Below are 16,279 nucleotides of genomic sequence, written 5' to 3'. Positions count from 1 at the left end.
AATTTTACGCATTGACATCTTTCAATTGAAAAAACGTTATGAATTCCAAACACATTATCTAACAGTCCTTATGTATGAGAAATATTATAAATATTCTACAAAAGAGATTTTACTGTGACTATATGTAATGTATTAAGCCATCATTAAGCAATTTGAGTAATTTAATAGGTTCAGTAAGCCATTTGATGGTAATAGGTTTGTGTAGAGTGGCTTATAGTTGCGACGTATTTACTAGTTATGGCCATTACTATTAATTTCAAAATAAGTGAGGTTTGATCTTTTCATCGTCCCTTATAGGTTGATATACTTAAACGGTGTCTCTAGATATAAATTTATTCAGCAGCTTGAAAAATAACACAAAAGGCCACATATTCAAGGTCTCTAGGACTTTCGGTCATATTTCACAGACATTAAGATCCTGAGCGGAAAGTGCGACCCTAAATAAATACATTCGACGGTTAATCGACGGTGAATTCGACGCAATGAGGGGTAACTCTCAGTTCCTCATTTGTAAGCACTTGGAGAAAAACAAAGTGAAAAATGTGCGCGCCGTGACAAAGATGAATGTCGTCTGACTATTTAGAAAGACATTTATCAATATTCTGTTCAGTGAAATGTGAAGATATATCTATATACATAATGTGTATATATGTAAGTACATAAATAAGTAAGATATATTTCTAATCTAAATTAGAAATCTATCTTGTAATGTTTTAGTTACTAATAAATATAGTATGGAAAGAACATTTTGGCGTTTGTTCACAAGTACTAAAAATCTTTATTTAAGATATATTCTAGCGAACGACAGCTAGTCGCAGCATTCCTTAAAGTAGACTTATCTGGGGTATATTATTTTTCCAATCAATCCAATAATTTGGCGTGACAGGATAAAAAAAATATAACTTTTATGTATTTTAATTAACCTTAACGCGTTGATAGGTTTGATAATGTCAACACGCTAAAACTTAATATTTATACCACTTTACTCTGACATATTTTTTATATTTTACACTCAACCCAAAGCTCTAACCGCTTATATATTTTAATTTACACCATCTTAATAAAACAAAACTGATAACTAAGGTTTCCGTATTTATTAAAATATCTACATTTAAGTAAAACTATTTTTCCGATTTTATTGCTGTTTCTAATATTTTAATTTTCTCTTGACGTTTCGAAAACTTGCAGCCTCCATAGTTCAGTCCTTTCCATAACCATGAAGGCTGCAAAGTGTTAAAAAAGTCGGGGGAGAATTATAATATAAAACCGCGATAAAATCCGAAATATAGTTTTATTTCAATGTCTAACATTCGTGTAAACATGAGAAATGATTATATCTACATTTATACATAATAAATTTCGTCCAAATTCTAGGTGCTTGTATTTCAGCCCGACTGAATTTGTTATTGGTATCACGCGGTGCCTAGAGCGTGACTCGCTCGTCAACACCTAGTCTCGCAATTTCCGCTCCACTATTAATCATTAATGTTAACTTTCTTTTCTACTTTAATTTTTCATTTTCATTAGCCTACCTTTATGTTAAAAATTTAATCATATTTCATTGATTGGTTGTTGGATTTAAATCAATATGTTATCGAAGTTTATTTATTTAAAAAAGTGTAGAAAGTAGTACAATATTGTTTTGTTGTTTTTGAGATTTGTTCGGCTTAGAAATGATCTTAATGTAAACAATAAGGTAATTTGTACAAATATTCTTGTTCAAGAATATATTTTTTAATTGAAACGTAATTTACTATTAAAGTTCAACCATATTATTACACCACACATATTTCATACATGTAGGTGGACTACTATTCCAATTACTTAGAAATCCATTATTTGTATTTCGATTTTCAAATACGGTTAAGTATAACAAAAATGGCCTAAAATGTTTTCTCACCTTAACAAATTGGAGTTTACAATTAGCACCAAAGGACCGCTTACGCAATAAATACGCGACGTCCCGCAGTCGATCGATCGTCGACCACAACAATTAATTGCCTTATCGATATCTTTAATGGATTATTTTGTTGATTTATAATTGTATAAAAACAAATTAGTAATTATTACGTTTTATATGGCCCCAAACATTTGGAGACTTTTTTATGTTTTTCTTATAAATTATACCGTTAAGCATAATAAAACCACCAACTATAATGAAATGATTATTCCTATTTGCTAATGTCTACAAGCATTTCTGTTTACAGTGACATTTTACACTTCCACACGATAAAACGATCTAAACTCGAATGAATATAATAATCACGTTACCAAACGTTTCCAACCTCAAATAAAAAATATTAAAAATACCGATACTGGATGATTGATCGCGGAGTATGATAGCCGGGAACGGACAAAAAACCCACTTCCTACTAATGACAGGCTTTTAAAAAACACCATGCAGCACTCGTCACCTCGCCGTAATGGCGGCTATATGTTACCGACATCAATCCACTATTCTGCTCACGTCTCACAGCGGGATCTAATTAATTATGGTAATTAAACAGCCCGATAGGTACGGCTCGGTTGTTGTCCCGCAAGGATTTGTACCGTAGTTTCGATAGGCTGGTTCCGGATTTGCTCGTTAATCAGCGTGAGTTGCTATTGATTCTGTATTTGTAATGTATGGTGCATCTTGAATATCTGCCAAAGGTGCCAATAATGTGATTTTGAAATTAAACTAATTTTCCGGATTCTATCGCGGTTTTTTGTATTCTATTTTTTTCCCGACGCTGAATGTGATTTTATTTAAAATATTTCAACTCAAAGATTTTTATATAGCGAAATAGCTTTCGCTTGACAATGTTTAGGTTTTTGTCATCGTCATTTGTTGTTTTTTTTTATTGATTGGCTTTAGAAGACATGTCTTACTGACGCTGATGGATGCAGCTTCGGTTTTGGTTTAAGGTGCACAATCGATTTACGTTACCACGAAGTTCATACTAAACATCATTATTAATCAAGTGATACCTACAAAATCATTTACAGATAATAAAGTAATAGGTCTCTTACCCGAAACACCAACATGAAATGTTAAAGGAAAGTATAATGAGTATAAATTATCCGTAAGGATAAATTTCTCCCGTTTCCTTACAATGGAGTGACGTAGATACACCTTTTAATAGGTACTTTAAGTATAGACAGTATTAGGTATGAAGTTTAAAGTGCTTACACGTACTTCGTGCGTCTCTTTTCAGCAGATTAGAATAGTCCAAATTATACACGAGGGCGATTACATTTTAAATTTAAAAAAATAACATTACTTTAACTGCAAAAATGCGTATTTAGAAAGTATCGTAGAAACAGTAGGTACATAAGATGATTATGAGCTAGGTCCTCTGCTTTAGTAGAAATGTGACTGCATATTATAGTGTCATGATTATATATTATGAGAGGCAATTCATAAGAAATATATTATACTATTTCTTTTTATTTCTTACTGTGTTATTGTTTTTTTATTCGTTTCAGCTTTTCCGACTAAACACTATCCAATACATGTTAATTTTAAACTTTCCCTTACAATTTTCTTTGCTAAGACGTTTCATTATTTCATTTATTGAGATAAACATATAAAACAGCCATATCGATGGTTAAAAGGCTGACTTAAACGACATTTTTTTTGTTTTTTTTTTCGAAAAGCCAAAATTGCTGGTTTTAGATATGTATGAAATCTAGTGTCGCAAAAAATATCACTAAGCTTTTCAACCGTCAATATTACCTTGACTGCATTTTCTAACAAACATACCTCGCCCATAACTCCACCCTTGCACCACAGCACACACATTCTTGACGAAGAATGATGCTTTCGGCTGCTCTCGCGAGTAGGTAGTGCTTTGTTCGAGTGATTAAGTGGTTCGGGACGGCCGCGGCGGCATTGCTAAGCCCTTCAGCTAATGAGTCCAGAGTCAGTATTAATCATTGGATGACGAACCGGCCCCGCAGACTGACGCGAACGTGGGTGGTTGACATTGATTTTAAACATAAGTTCAGGTAAAATGCATTCGGGTGATATCGAGGTAGCCTTTGACAGGTAATTTGACCGTGAATTTCCTTGTAAGGTGTTCGGCGCCCTAATAATTAATTATGTTTTAAATATATAATTATTATTAATAATCTGCTAAGAGAATTGTTGATTTTTTAGATGGGTTATTAACTCAATATAAATTAGAATTATTGAAATGATGAGACATAATTTAGGCACTGACAGCATGGATTTGAGTCTAATAGTATTTATGACATATTGCTAATTACAGGTCAATAATATCAATCGTTACCCCAGTATATTAAAATCAGACATTGTTTTATTATTAAGGAAATATTGTCTTCTGGTAGGTATTCATGTTGAACCAAATTGCATTAATGTGGCCAAGAATTTATTTTATATGTTTATTTTCACGCAGATTAATACTTTATTTCCTGACAATTCGAAGGTCTACGAGCAGTAATTAACCTTTAATAGTATTACAGAATGTGTAAAAAGGAACAAGAAATCAATGACACAGCAAACTGACTGCATTCCGCTCCGAAACTTGAGGGGTAAGAAGTGAATATCACACTATTAATATTACAAATACTCCGATCCGTTTTTATATCAAAAGCAAAAATCAAATCATCATTAGTTCACGTGTCAAGAACTAAATAACTGGTAAAGTAAGCATTGAAAGAGCCAAGAGACGTGTTGTGCCTCGAAATGAACGGATGACTGATCCGTCGCATCGGCTAATGTTCCTTTTTTAAATCTTTTTATTTTTTAAACCGCACAAAGCAAAGACGCGTGAGTTATGCCGACTTGTAGTTTTTACGATACACTCGAGCCAGAGTTGGATTAAATGTATTTTTTATAATTTATTTTATTCCTTTCCGTCGCACAGTACGTGATGGCATGTGACATTAAAATGACAAATTGGCTAATTATTCTTAATCCGTCTGAACGCTTTGAGGGTATAGTGGAGTGATGGGCTGTCAGTGTACATTGTCGCTTGTTTTGATCGCACTTACCTACGTGTTGATTGCCTTTGCCAAGTTCATTGTCACGGAGGATCTTCGCGAATGTCTGTCACCGTTAGTGAATGTAAATGTTTTTTGTCTGGTTAATGACAGGATCTAACGGGGTTATGGGATTAGTAGTCTTTAGCATTCTAACAGGCAATTAATTGTACGGTTTGAGACTAAGATTAAATATTTTAAGAATACATTTAACTTTTCTAGGTTAGGTTTTATATTTTTTTTAACATTCTATAAATACTATTCAAACCCAACTTTGTTACGAAATCTAAGTTTATACGAAAATTAACGTTACTTAATACGATTTAAGCGATAATGTCTGCTCTATTTTACAGTATTTCTTTTTTGACTTAATAAAGAACGTAAACAACATTGCTTATTAAAATTTGCTTAAGGGATCAAGAGTTTTAAATTTTATCTACCTTTATATTATAAATTGAATTTATAGCACTAAAAATGTATGCCGTTGAAGTATCTCACTAGCCAACTCAGGCAATTAGCTAGTTTTTATTTAGTGCATGAATTGAAAACAAAACCGCATAGCGCATCATCTATTACGTAAAACTAAATATAATTAAAAGTTTTTTTTCTCAAACAAGCCAACTTGAATGAGATGTGAACGGAGCTGAGTGTACGCGAAAAATTGCAGGTTCCACGAAAAGTTTTTTAGGTCGTGTCTGTGTTGTGCACATTATTATGATAATAACGAGCGGCATTACCCGTTTAGCCTGCCACAGATGCGTTTATTTTTCACTGCAGCCGAACTGGGGGCGCGCTGAGGGCGGCTACAACGACTTGTGAGTCTTGATGTTTGTATATTACATTTTAAAGGATTTAGATGTTAGTTTTATTCGTAAAGATATATATGGTCAGTGAAAAGATGATTTTGTACGTGTGAGTGATAGAGAAAATGTGTTTGAATTTTATACATTTTTTATTCTGTTAGTTTTTTCAATTTGTGTTGTAAGATATTTTTATGTACATACTTTGCACTTGTTATTTTTCAGTGTTTGAATTATACCAAGAGACCATACAAAAATCGAAAGTATTTTTTTATGATTAATTAATATCAATCAGAGTGATCTCCTTTAAAAACATATTAGAACAAATTTGCTAGTGGATGTCCATAAAGGAAGAGACAAGATTGTACATTTGACTCATCAGCTATATAAATTCTACGAGTGAAATATAGAAGATGAATATTCTCAGCATGTTACGCCACCAGAAACATCTCAACACAAAACATATAGAAAACTTTTTGTCAATATTTTTATAATAAAAATACCAAGACCGTTTATTCGCCGCAGAGTCTCCGACAATAGACAGGTACAAACGTCGAAACAGACGAGCAGTATCCAGCCATCTCGGAAAGCCACCCACCACGGAAAACCCGCTGAATATGAAAATAACTCCACGGTTAAGAATGGAAATTGAAGTGATTCTAATTGTGTATTTAGCGGTAATGATGCGGTAAATTCGAATGTGTTGTATTTTTCTGCATTGTCTGGATCTAGGTTTTAGCTTTGGATAATGGTTTTAGATTGGTGTAAAAAAGGATTTTACTGCCTATTATCTCAGTTCATTCTAAATAAATTATTATATTACTGTCCAATTCCCTCATACTGTAATTAAAAATAGTTATATTTATATAGTACCTACTAATTATACCAATGTTATTCTTATAATAATAATTTCATTTATAACTCAAACCCAATTATTGCAGTACACAGCTTTTGTAGATAAGGCTTATCCAAGTCACCAGTGAGCTGTAGTTAATTTTGTCACAGAAATACAGTTTGTCGCATGCAGCCCTTTGAGAGCGCATTCACCAGTCACTGACCAGCTTCAGCATTGTACTGCAAGATCAATGTCTTGAATACCTATGTGCGTTCAAGAACGCCTATGTGCCAAAAGACACGAGCGCTCCGTCAAATCCATCAATGTTATCGTCCTATAGTTGTGTAGGTGTGTCGTGTGTCGTGGAGAGGCCTTTGTGTTGCTGACCGTTGTAGGCACTTGTGTTGTATAATTAGCGTAGAGCGATTAATTAATAGGTAATGTACGTCTGTGGCGATTTATGTCGGTGTATACATGTGTATGTAATGCAACTTTGGTAGGATTAGTCGGGTGTGATTTGTATGTAGTTTTCGAATTAGACGTTGTGATTATTGATCGCACTGTTTGTGTATGAATAGTTGCTTTTCCTTAAGTTTGGGATGTATCTTTTTGTGTTGTCTTTCTAAGTTGTTATAATTTCTGATATTATTTTTGAGAGAATTTAATTTCAAAGGCACGACAGGCTGTAAATGTGTGCCCATAACAGTTATTTATATAGATTTCATGATTTATGTTTATGCGATTGTTAGACATTGAAATAAAACTATTTTGCCGATTTTAGTCACAGGCAGTCCGCCCCGACACCACGAAGGATGCAGGGTCTGCAAAACGTCGAGAGAAAATTATAATATAAAAAACGCGATACAATATGCAAAATAGTTTTATTTAAATTTATAGGTTATTAGTAATTTAAATTTAAACCAATCTAAACAATATACATGAACGAATGTCCGAACGTTAAAAGTCACCAGTTCTTTTTGCTATAAATAACCATCGAATTGATTACGATAACCTCATTTAGGTAACCAATAAAACTCAAATACATACCCAAAAATTTAATCAATGACTTATTTCACTTTAAAGTCCGATAATCCGCGCACAAAGCTATATAACAGGACTAATTCATAAGAGACACCCAAACAAACGCTTTGTGAGATTCACCTGTTGGCTCAATAGGTCAATGTTACAGCACACAAGGAGTTTAGCAAAACAGACTTTTGTGGCTGTGCTGTTGAATAGTACGCAACGGCGCGCCGGCCCATTGTGAGGGAGGACAATGCTAACATATGCGCAGTTCAATCGTTTGGATGCGACTTGCGTCTCGATTGAAATTGAGAGTACTATCTGCTGTTTATTCGTAGTATTTTTCATTGATGCTTTTAGTTCGATTAAATGGATATCTTTGTTTGTGTTGGAGTTGTTTCGTGATGTTTCTAATAAGACGTTTTGTGATTTATGTTTACGCGAGTTAGACATCGAAATAAAGTAGGTTTCGGATTTTATGGCGGTTTTTGTATTTTAATTTTCTGCCGTTTCGAAAACTACAGTCGTAATGGTCTCGGGGCGAACTGAGGTATAGTCGAAAAGTCAACGTTACGACATTTACATTTTACAATTGTACAATTATTTTTATATATATTTCGAAGACGTTTTATACTTAAATGGGCTTAGGTTTAACCTATGAATCGACTGAGTAAATAAATCGTCCTTTGATTTTTTCATAGCGTTTCACAAGTATCAAAGATTTTGAAATTAAGTTTGCCTAACTTTGTATTATTAATCGGCTTTACCACAGTCATAGCACGCGTTTTAAATGTTCCGCTAAAGTAAAATGTTGTTTTACTTCACGGAGCAAGTATCCGATGGCTGAACTGCATGATATTACTTGCAGGAGAGGTTATTCCATGCAATCAAGGCTAAATTTTATTTTAAAGGGATATTCGAACCGAAATATGGCAAAACCAACAGATATACTCTTCTATACTTAAGTCTTTCTCCATAAGGATTAAATTCGTCAAACCAAAATAGCTAATAAGTTTTACCTTCAACCCTCCTCAAACTCAGCGGGAGGCATCAAAGGTCATATCTTATATTCAGGTTTCTTCGACGACATAAACACTATTCTAGAAGGTTCCATTACTACCGAAGGTTATTTACCTTTGACAGCCAACAACCTATCTTGAAGGCTAAGGTTTTAGACACAAAATATTATAATACCATATTATTTTCATAGAAAATATTATTTTCCTTTACTTTATGATTTAATGAGTGTTATTTTCGATATAAACTTTTTATTTACAGGTAAGCAAATCGCGATTTAAGCAATTGTACGTGGCTTTGTTTTTTTACAAATATATAAACTACGTACACTGAACAGTGAATTTAGCGACAGAAATATGTTTATTCTAGCGACAGAACACCCGCAGAAAAGGCTTACGATTCACTTCACCTATAAAAATAGTGGATTTGCGAGAAATTTTTAACACAAACACACACGCGTATTATAAACGGGTAAATATTCCCAGTCAAACATTTACGAAGAAAACACGCTACTGGTTGAGCGGACAATGGCTGTATGGTACCCTCAAACCACTTAACATGGGCCTGACAGGTTAGTTCAATCACTATTATACACCCTGGGGCAGCAATTGGAGTATTTTTTGTGATATTTTTTACAAGAGAGTCATATCGAGAAATGGTTCTCACGGGCTATGGATTTCGCAATTATGTAGTTTTGAATTTAGAACGGGTGCGGGTGGTGAGGTCAGTGTTTTTACACCATGAAATATTAAAAATTAAATTTATCTTGCGTTAAAGTATTCTAGTATGCATTGTACTATGATGTAATGTAGCAAGGTTAAGCCAAGACATGATTGTAAGAAATGTACGTAACATTATACATCACTTTCAAAAACATTATTTTTACGTCACTTCGTCCTTTTATAGTATAACGTAACGCTTTCAATTTAGCACGTTATATAACATTTAGGTAATTCATAATAGCAAACAGCTTCCGAAACAAAAATATCCGAATGTTTACAATTTCGCAACAAAAAATCTTACGAAATTCGTCCGTAATAACTTAGTGATTTTAAAATGTATTGAGCATGAGTTATGAAACGCGACGACGTCACGGGACGGCTAATCGATCGCGGGAACAATGACGTAATACCAGGGGGTGGCCGGGCAGGGAAGTTCGCACACCAAATATTTACCCTGGCATATGTTTGGTTTCTTTTCCTTCGGCTCATATATTTTTACTTTGATCGTGTAATAGGGCCCGCGGGCGGTCGATTTGTCCGATATTAATTTTTGTTCGGTAACGCCTGCGATTCTTGAAGTTGTTGTGTCCTTAATGTATTTTTGTTTATTGTTTGTGATTTGTTTTGTTTATAAAATAACTTTATGGAGGTTCTTGCGTGAAGAATAGATTCTAACAAATGTAATAAATTACTGAAGGTGTTTATCGAGAGCAAAGAATTCTTAGAATCGGTTCTGTAGAACCACAGATTATAATTATAAATCAAAATGAATACTAAGCGAGCAAAATTCCATAAAGAAATCTCCAACTGAGGATAAACATCATAATTATTAAAAATGTACCCAAAACGTACCTCGTCTGCGCACTACATTATTTGTATAGAAAAGTAACAGATTATGCCTAGTAGACCGTTCCGTCACAGACCGACACCGTCGCGTGACATGCACGGACCGTAAACAATTCTCGGCGAGAATATTTTGCCTGTGCCGTTACGCTCCGTGCATGGCACGTAACGATGCTATGTTGACTTAAAATTGTTAGTCACAGGTTTGACAGTTCTAGTGGGCATAGTAGTCTATGTCTTTTCCGTTCAAAGCATGGTCATAGAGTGACCCGGTTATGTAGGCAGAGTCTTTAAATTGTTTAAATCGACAGCTGCTATTAACACTATGCTAAGTCGATTTTTGGAAAATTTCCGTTAGAAAGCAATATTATTATTTCTTTATCTTTTATGAGTTTACAACATTTTTTTTTTGCTATAAAATGAAGAATTCTTTAATTAGACAAAACGCTCATTTAGAAAGCTCTAGTATTATAAGATTTATCTTATTTTTCACTTTAAACGTCTCTCCTGTAAAGTTGACATTTTCAAGTTAACGTAGTGTTAATTGCAGCTGTCGAAATGTTCCTGATAATACAATAACCTCTAAATTACATATAAAGATGAATCGCATACATCATACTAACATAATGTCTAAATATATCCCGCTTTGTGGTTCATAACTCTATTTTGTTGACAACGTAATTGAATGTTTGTAATAAAATTTTGCAACCATGTCCGTACCTGGGTGACCAGGTTTTATTGTAATTTTACTGACATTTTTATTTTACGAGTTGTAATTTATTTTATGTTGTAGGGTTTTGTGGGTTTTAAATTAATTTATATTTTTAGAATATGCTGTGTAAATTTAATTAGTCCAACAATTTCCTCTTCTGTGGTCTAATATAATCTTATGTAGGATAAAAAAAGGTTTTTCCTCGGCAATACAATCGTACCTTTAGTAATAATAGGTATGGGTCTTGTCTATTGCAGACAGGAGTTAGGTTAGTAGTTGCTATTTAGGTCGGCCTAATATTGATAGCCTTCAATCGTCTTCGAAATTCTTATGGAAAACTCTTAAGTATAAAGTTTTTCTCACAATGTTCCTTCGTCACTTAAATCATGGGATTGTAATTGGGATGTTGACATTACCGATTACTGTACCGTCAGTCACATTTCAATACGCGAATAAACAAATGATAACAAAATAAATAGTTCTCAAGTAATTGTTTACGACAAAATATTCCAATTTCAATCAAAAACAGTATCGAAAAATGCAAGAATATCCGTAAAATACCTGACCCATGGTAATCCCACACACTCGAGGGGCTAGGGCTGTGCACACTTGAATTGCACGTTTAATGAATTGCATTAATATTGCATTAACGGGTAACTAGCCGCCCTCACAGTAAACAATCATTAGAGCGCACCCGCCCGGTGCGTCCGCGCTGTTTGCTACTCTCATTTTGTTTGCGAATACAAATTGGTGTTTAGGATGTTGGATTATGGACGTTTTTGCTATTTATATTGGTGTGATTGTAAATGATTTGGTAAAACAGATACGTCTGATATGATTTATAATGAATCTCTTTAATGATTTTTATACGCAGTTTGTCAACTTTTCAGATAACTTTGAATTTTTTTTCGAATATGTTAAGTTGATTATGATTTAAGCATAAGACCTTTTAATATTTCTTACGCAATAAAAAAAATAAACTTAGCACTAATATGTTAGCTACGGCTATGCCAACGGGAATGCATGAAATGATTGATGAAGGAGAAGAAAGCGAGAGAAATATGCCAGAATCGTGAAAAGTGGAAATCCATAGCCTCTGTCTACCCCTAATAGAGGCGTGATACTATGTATATATGTATGTTGGATACTATTCAATTTGTGCCTGCAAAAATTGATTCTATAACGAATAAAACAGCACATCGAAACCACAAAGCCATGTGAAGTGTATGGAACTGTATGGAAATATGCGGCGGTTACTAAGCAACACCAGTTGTCTAACTAATATCGGCTGTCGCAACCGGAAAATTGGACAACGCCGTCTGCCCAATCACACGCGACACTCCACGCAGATTAGTACGCTCGCCCAATGCCCGGTTTATCCCGCCGCGCGACCGCCACCCGGCCACGAGCATTCGCACGGCTTCTACATACATCGATCACTAAGTTCCACGTGTTGCGAAGTTACGTGCAACTTTACCAGAATTGTACTTTGCGTCATTCATGATCTCAATAAAAATGCCTTCGATCTACCCGTACTGGTATACCTCACGCTTTTCCGTCCCTCTGTCCTCTCTGAAATGATATTAGTGGATAACGCATCCTCTCACGTCGGACACATGATTTGCTACACAACGCACGCAACCTCATTTACAAACGTTGATCGCGACGCTTTATAACGCGAACAAGGGCGAAGATTGTCACACGAAAAAAATTAGCTATGTGACCCGACTCAGATTTAAAAGTGGGGCTCATTAATCGATTCCACTCCACGTTGAAAGGAAGTCTGTAAGCACGTCCGACTTTCGAACCAAAAAAATAAGCCGCAGACGTGACACGAGTAAGTCGACATCACGTTGCGGGGAACGTTCCGCACCATTCAAATCTTTACTTAGCATTCTAAGTACCGTCGGCGGCTTTAATTTTTTAAGGCTCACTACAACGCCCATACCGTATTCACGTCGCGTTCCCACCACTCTTGCCATATGTACCTAGTTAATAGTGGGCTGTGTCGGTTAACATCGGCCGATGGACGAGCGAACTCTGTCTTTAAACAAGGAGTTTTTAAAGTTTAAAATGAGTTGCGCAACGGGATCACTTAAGATGTAACGGGCATGCGAGCTGTTCTGAGAAGTAGTTTGCATAGTTATGTGCGCGTTTATCTAAGCTATATCGGTGGGTACAGGCGACGACGTGGGTTCGGCAGGTCGGTCGGTCGAACCGAGTTTCCCGGGCCTTAATAAATGTCTGAAACAGCGGATCGGTTTACCGCTCGGATATAATGGTACCGGTCTTCGCCCCTACATAACAGCCGAGTCATGTACAAATATAAGAGTAAATATGTACATGACTCACGAAGTTCATAGAATATTGTTATATTGGTTAGTTTTGAGTTTACGGTGGGGGCCACATCGTTAGGTAAGTTGTATGAAATGTTATGTTTAAGGGATGTTTTGCTTCAAACCGTCATTAATCGTTTTAAGACAAATGAAGAGATATAACACAGAACTGAGAACATTGGCAGAGAAAAATGAATCTGTAATATGAAAGTCTTAACCAAGGATTAACAATAAATTTCATGAGACTTTTATGTGGTGCGTGAGATGTGGCAAATTGTTTGAAAAAAAATCATTTCTTCCGACAAAAATACTAATTAGACTAAAAAAATGTATTCATTTTACTAAACACACCAGTACGCTCTTGCTTTATCTCGGTTTTCTGATGAATAGTGGCACGACCCGGTCGAGCTAGCGCCCACAAGCATGTATCCGATTATACCAATTTTATAATTAGAATCGAAGAATTAGTTTAGACTTTATAGTTCAAGCTCACATTAGTCACAAAGTGCCTAACATTGTCTTTTAAAAGCTAAATTTTGCTAAACAAAGGTTTGAATCAGAGTGTTCTCTCTACAACCGACCATAGGTAGCGCGTTTCTCATTACTTAATCAATCAATCAATCACTTACAAAAATACAGCATATTTGATATAAAAAAAATGTTAACGCAATCCTACATATGAAGTTATCTTTAATTCCGTTCATAAAGGAACTACAATTTTTGTGATAGGCCAGCAAACTATCTAAAAGATCGTTCAGTAGTTTTGGAATCGTCACTGCGTATTAATTGGAACCGTCTCAGAAATCCTTTCTGACGTTTAAGGAGTCAGAAACTTCCTCTAACATTATGAGATGCATTAGTAAAATTAACATTTCAAATTGGTAATATTTAAGTTCGAATAACAATTCGATCAGCCTATTTACACTGCAGTTAATCCGAAATATACAACGTAAACATATACTTTCAATAAGTACATTATAATACAGAAAGTTGCCCCACATTTACTAAGATTAACGAGCAGTTTTTATTCTCAAGTCTTGACACGGTAAAAAACGCCTAAAATCGCCATAATACCTATGTAATAAGAACGTAAGGAGCAAATTTGGCATTCAGCACAAATTACAGCGGCGTGTGTCGTTGTATTTACTCCATTACCCGACGAGGCCGGGCTCGTATCAACTATTTATAGTGTTTGAGGCGCTTCATAAATATGCAGCGGTAGGCGCTCGCCTTGCCGACACCAGCTATTCAGCCTCTGTGGGCGCGAGACGTGAGACGAGAGCGGTTGCGAGAACTCTGAAAAAATATATCTTTCATCATCATCATCATTTCAGCCCTTGAATCGTCCACTGCAGGACATAGGCCCATTGAGCGCCACACGGACCGGTTCTGGGCTGCCCTCATCTATCGGACTCCGGCGACCCTCACCAGATCGTCGGTCCATCTCGTGGGGGGTCTGCCTACGCTGCGTCCCCCGGTTCGTGGTCGCCACTCCAGAACTTTTCCGTCCCAACGGCCATCAGTTCTACGAGCTATGTGCCCTGCCCACTGCCACTTGAGTTTCGCAACTCTAAAGGCTATGTCAGTTACTTTGGTTCTCCTGCGGATCGCCTCGTTTCTGATTCGATCCTGCAAGGAAACTCCGAGCATAGCCCTATATATCTTTAAAACATTACTATAAGTTTATATAAATCAATAATAACCGGCGATAGCCTAGTTAGGAGCGGAACGGACTGCCGAGTCGAATGTCCGCAGGTTTAAAACCTAAGGGCAAGTACCTCTGACTTTGCTTAAAGTTATGTGTGTTGTTAATCAAGTATCGTTTGCTTTAACGGTGAAGGAAACCATCGTGAGAAAACCAGTGTACCTGAGAAATTGTCTATAAGAATTTTGAGAGTATATGAGTCTGCCAGTCTGCACTAGGCCAGCGTGGTGGACTAAGGGCTAATCCCTCTCAGTAGTAAAGGAGGCTCGTGGCCAGCAGTGGGACATTATATAATACAGGGCTGATATTATTGTAATTTTATTATAACAACGAGAGGAGCTAGCCAAATGGCTAGTCACTACACTTACACGAAGAGTTACAAGCACTCTGTTGTACTGGACAGTCCATACTATCCTAGTACAATGTTAGGGTTACTGCATGATATCTGAATGAATGTTTAATAATAAACAGCGGAACCTAGCTCCTCCCCCCACAACCTATATGAAACACTATAGTTAACCATTTTCGATTATTAAACTCCCATTTCGAATCATTGAAAAAAAAAACATATGTATTACGATAATAACTATATAGTAAACTACAAACAACAAAGATCTCGAGTCATTCAACCCGCTATCTCCTGCAGCTCGCGACGTCTCCTTAGCTCTACGGTTGGTTAGATGCAACGCTTCGTGCGTTACCTCACTTTCAACACAAACTTGGCGATGTATTTTCCAGTGCATTTTTTAGAGTATCGCTTTTGTAGGCACTGCTTGTTTTAATACTGAACTTACGTGTTTTATACATAGTTACCAGTCTGCTTTATGTCTGGTTATGGATTAAACTATTAGGTTATTACATAATGTATTTGGGTGTAAGTTAACGTTACTGAAAATATATTATCGTGAGCAATAAATAATAAGTTTTATGTTAACATACATAAGGCCTATAGTTATTAATTTGTTAAAATTTATCGAATGTAATCAACTATTTGTTATTGTATTAGGTTTTATCGCTAAGAATGAAACTAAGAATAGCTATTTTACGTCTAATAAATGAATTCGACGAATTTTCAAATCAGTTTAACAACATTCCAAGTATTTTCGCATAGTATAGGAATTAAATTTGTAAACTGGTAAGCATCGGTACTTGTTCAAAGTTTGAAAATATCGCTGAGATAATCTACGCAAGAAAGATGGAGGATATAAAACACGAAAAAATATTTATACATGGTTTGTAATAAACAATTCAACAAAGAACGTCTTCAACTACCTGTAGGCACCTTTTCAATAAACTATCT

This window comes from Manduca sexta, chromosome 23 (genome assembly GCF_014839805.1).
Source record: "Manduca sexta isolate Smith_Timp_Sample1 chromosome 23, JHU_Msex_v1.0, whole genome shotgun sequence".
NCBI classification, from domain to species: domain Eukaryota; kingdom Metazoa; phylum Arthropoda; class Insecta; order Lepidoptera; family Sphingidae; genus Manduca; species Manduca sexta.
This window is presented reverse-complemented; position numbering follows the sequence as displayed.